This window comes from Frankliniella occidentalis, unplaced genomic scaffold (assembly GCF_000697945.3).
Source record: "Frankliniella occidentalis isolate FOCC.00 unplaced genomic scaffold, Focc_3.1 Scaffold108, whole genome shotgun sequence".
In the NCBI taxonomy this organism is placed as follows: domain Eukaryota; kingdom Metazoa; phylum Arthropoda; class Insecta; order Thysanoptera; family Thripidae; genus Frankliniella; species Frankliniella occidentalis.
Window position 1 is genome coordinate 96097 of NW_026267237.1, and position 5203 is coordinate 101299.

Sequence of the window (5203 nt, forward strand, 5' to 3'; positions counted from 1 at the left end):
CGTGATTCTAACATCAAAGAGCAACTTAGAGCTCAAGGTGCTGTGACCTAACCTCTAGTTACTATTATGTAGCTTTACAAGAAGATGCATATGAGTGAATATTAACTTGTGTAATAAATGTTACATTCGATGAGCAACTTGGAAATAGTAATGTGAGTACGTATCACCTGATGCATTATCTCGTTTTTTTTTGTTTTTTTTTGTTTCAAGGAGGACTTGTCTCCTTTCACTATTAGTTACGGAAAAAATAATTCGACTTACCTCCTTTTGCATCATATGCATAAAAGAGTTAAGTCGACTTAACCCCTTTTGTAAATTTTCCAATGACATAACTCCAAATTCTGGACATGTGAAAAGAGTTAAGTCGACTTGTCTCCTTATGTTGCGTTGGAGAAATGAGTTAAGTCCATAACTCCATGAAGGAGCGTGATAGTGAAAAGTTTCAAAGTGCCAATAATATTCTTTTTGGAAGTGCATTCCATTTGCATCATAACATTTCTAGAAAGTTATGTGCAAATAGTTTTTTTGATTTCCTGAAAAGTGCAGATTTTGTACTTATCCCCTTCTTCCGCTTCACTGCTTCACAGCCCAATTTTCGGTCACTTTCATTCCAATCCAGGTAGGAGGTAGAGGTGTGTTGCATTGACGGAGATTTGAATAACGTACGATACATCAGGTAACTGATTATTATTAATAAATAAATAATAACCTTATGGTAAGCGAGGTTCGGCTTGCAAACCTAAGGAGGGGTTGGGGGGTCCTTGCTATGGTTTTGCTTCATGTCTGATTTGATCATGATCAGCAATTTTATAGGGGACCTCGTAACCTCCTAGGTTTAGTGCATCCGAAGAGAGAAGTCAACGCGCTTTATTTCTTTTTAATTTGTGTTGCTTGAAATGGTGTAATAATTTGTGTGGATTTGTCTGTTTTGTATATGTTATATCACTGATGTTACAAATAAATTGCACTGTGATTAAATATGTTCAATGAATTCAGTATTCGTACCATGCCTTATCTAATCTAACATAGCCCAAGTGAAGTGAGCACTGCATCGTCTTGTGTTTATGAATGAGATAGGTTTCAATTTTACAAAGAATTAAAATCAAATTTGGAGCAATTTTTTTTATTCGAACATGCAACCGAATCAGTCAAAATGATTAGGTAACGAGAGTTTATTTGTGTTAAATAAGGTTGTGTCGGTTTGCCTCAATCTCCTTAATTTACAGTAGTCTGATATTTTATCAAGCTAGGTTTGCCTCAAAGTATTAACACTATGGAAAGAATCAGCTGCTATGTTACTATGGCTAAAGTGTGGTAATTGCGTGGGAAATAATTGAGGTTGGGATCCACAGATATGAGCAAAGTGATGCACTCGACATTGACATCTAATTTATACTCATTCTAAGCTAATGCATTTATGTGAACTTTCAGAAGGTGATAGGGAGCAAATGGAGCAATGTTGTTTGGATTTCATTGGGTTCAAGGAGATTCAAGAGAATAATGGAAGTGTTAAAGAAGAAAGGGTAATTCATGTTTGTTGGTAAAGTTTTCATTTGATTGTATAGTTAGGTGCTGATGTAATATCATGTGTAGTTGAAGTGAAGTATTAGTGTGTGGTATTGTAGAAATGAATAAGAATCATTGGATTGTGTTAGAGCAACTTTATTAAACAAAAAAAAATCCTCGTGAGAAATGATGTTCAGGATTATTCCTCACTGTTACCCGCCACCGTGATATGACCCTTGTTTTCAGTTCCTGCAATAAAGAAGTAATATTAGTGGTATATCAAAAACAGCAATTTATCACGGCTCACTTACTAATCTGAAAGCTTCCTCTTCTTCTCTGGTGTCTCCATTGTGCTTTCTTGCTCCTCTTTGAACTGGATTGTGTCCAACCTTGCATTGCTCTTGTAGCTCTCGGTCCACTTCTGAAAGTTCATACAAGGTAGCAATTAGCCCTGGGTTTGTTAAAATAAAAGCTAGGGGGAAATGGCCATAGTGTTAATTGCCTGACCTTGCCCATGGCTGTGAATTCTCACTTCATCTTTTCTATCTTTGGAAATCACTCCACTCTGGCCATAGAAACAGACGGCTGCTGGTGTCTTCTGAGAGATCAGGTTGTTCAGTTCCTCCACATGGTCAGCATCCATATCGTTGTATGTTGCCGGCATGTAGATGAAGTATTTTTGCGAGCCCATTTTCACATGACAGATTAAATTAATTGGTTTCCATGTCTTCCCATCTCTTGTCACATCATACAAGGACTCCTTCTGGGACCATTTGAATGGGGTGAAAAGTACCCCTATGGGCAAGCTACTAATAGATTTCTTTGATGCATATGCATCAAACTTTTCGGATAGCATCTCAAATACTGATTTCTGCAGAAAAAAGTTTCATACAAATGTTTAAGCAAAAGTAAGTTATGGATTTTCAAGGGGAAAAGTTGGACAAGTCGAATAAGTAACTTATTTTGAAAAGGCTAGCACTGTTAGAAAAAAATCCTTGGATTTCATGGGGGAACACTCGCGAAAAGTATTGCCAAAGTCCTTTGGGATTTCCCAAAGAACTCTGTAGATTTCTCGTGTCGAGTTTAGCTTTGAAACATATAGATGAATGAAAACTTCCATCTTCAACATCTGTTTTAGTACACAAAAACTAAGAACGGAGTCCTCTGGGAATTTATAATAGTGGTGGAAAGTTAATTTTTTCAGTGGCAATAGAATCTAGTTAATGAAGCTTTAGAAGAAATCTGACATCACATGCACGAGCAGAGATCAAGACTTTACACAAGACACTTACTTTTGGAAGCATGGTGATTGTTGGGTGATGAGTTTCAGAGCAGCAACACAGAAGAAGTTCTCGCAAGAAAACTCAAGAGCAACTGAATCTTAAAATGAGGTGGGGTATCCTTTTATAGGTGGCTGGAACCAGTGTTGAACATGGTTGCAACTTTATGAATGGGATTATTTCAAACTGTGGGAAATTAATTAAAGTTATACAAAGGTTTTGATGCAATATTATCCTACCTAATTTTCAACTATAAATTATTATATATTTTTACCCTTTTTTTTAAATTTGGCTTTGTGAGTGAACATAATTCATCTGAAAGCTTTTGTTATCTGGCCCCCTTTTTTTCTTCTTTCTTCTCTTGTCTATTGAACAAGGCGTTTGATCTGCTTGTGACTCAGCTAAAAGAAAAAATGAGTATGAATCGGCAATGTTGTGTGCCCAATTGTTCAAGTTCAAGTTCATTGCATAGTTTTATGTATCCTTTTCCTAAGTGGAAAGATGATGTTGAGAGTAAGATTAGGTTTGTACCTCAACACACACTTCTCCATTACTCTGTGATGACAGTACGAACTGATTTTGAAGAACTTTACTTACTCATGACAAAGATGGGGACGTCTTGTCCTTCGACTGGGGCCCTTGAAATGTGAAAAAAATACATGCGTTGGCATCCAACTGTTCCGCACCCCACCTGGCCTCCGAAAAAATGTTTGTCTGGGCGCTTCACAACATAATTGTTCATAATAATTAAGGACTTGTTGGAGCCACAGAGGACGTCATCACCAGAGGCTTCCTTGAATTTTTCCTGTAGCAAAGTCGCCCACCCTCCCTTCATAATCAGCCTTTTGCTGGATTTCTTGTCATTCTTGTCTTGCGGCGTGCGGTCAGGTTTTAATTGGTCGGGTCGGTGGCGTTCCCACCGTTGCGGGATTCGGAATGGCTGCTGAGTGAGGACATACGGGGCCGGTAGAAAGTTTTGAAACAAAACATTTCTCAAATTACTACGCCGAGGTTTGCAGCATGCCGCGTCATCGCACTTAACAATCTAAAAAAGGAAACAATTAAAAATATAACAAAAATAATTATTCTAGGAGCTTTTTGAGTTTTATTCTCACCTGAAGGCAATATTGGCTTTCGCGCACATGTGTGGCTTCCCACAAGTCTGACACAACGGTTAGTGTGGGCAGTTCTTCTCCCGGAGGGACATACTTCGCCACCACGTTGAAGCCGTCAATCACCAAATCGTTCCAAATCTCCGCCAGTGTTTCCCCTAAAATATTGAAAAAGGTAAGTATTTTTGACGTTCGACAAATGATATTTTAATTTAATTTAATTGTCTCACCTGCGTGCTGAAAATTTTGTATTTCCAGGTCAGAGTCTATGGTGTTTCCACTGGAGTCGAGGTGAGATCCATAATGGTCATGGGGTAGAACAACGCTTGAGAGCTCTCTACTCAGCGGGGCCATTCTTCTCTCTACCCTGTTGTACGCTGACCGTCCCGGTGCGTTTGTGAAAGCAAAGAGCCCATCCAGATCATGGTCAAGAAAGTGAGTAATGCAGTGACTAATAACTTTCTTGTAGCGCGGATTTTCATCCGGGCCCCCGTCTACGGAAAGTATTAGCACAGGTTTCACTTTTCCATCCGGACCATGAGCCAAGTCCTTGAAGTGTTCCAAAGAGAGGACAGTGTTCAGATCCGTGGCGTGGGTGGCAGCTGTGGATCCACTGTGTTTTCCACTTCGGATGGCTATAAACGTCGGCCCAGAATAAGTCACAGCCTCCGGTCTCCCCATGCCGTCCTTCTTTATAGTGATTCCTGCATAAACCGACGGAGTCAACTGGTGGCGTCCACCGACAACAAAGTCATGGTCATCCAGACGAACCCTATATTCGAGGTGCATTAAAATAGGGGCTTGCAGCTTTGCAGCTGTTTTGCCAAGTGGCACCTTAGCTTTATCATCCTGAGATATAAATAAAACCTGTAATTTCAAAAAAAGAATTTTAAGAAAAGTCAAGAAATTTGTTCAGAAGTACTAAATATTTAAATTTATTTGTTTACAGACACAGACCTGGTCAGGACCCAGTATAGACGCCACCTGCTCCAGTGCCGTGATTGTTGCCTTGCAAAAGTGTTGGTCGGCGTGATCACGGTGGTGATCTGCCTGAGCTCGGCACAGTTTCACTGGCACTGTTGTGACATGTCGTTTTCCTTCGTTTGAGTCCGAGCGCCGCGGGACAAGCCTCCGGTAAGTAGAAGTTCTGGATATTTTGAAGTCCATGTCTTTGAGGGCTGCTTCAAGTTCATCTAGAGTCTTACAAGCTCGGAGAACCTCATTTCTCCGACGATCTGCGGCAGAGCAGCCGTGCAAGGCAATATCTGCTAGAGCTTTTAAGGGATCGTACCCATACTACGTGAC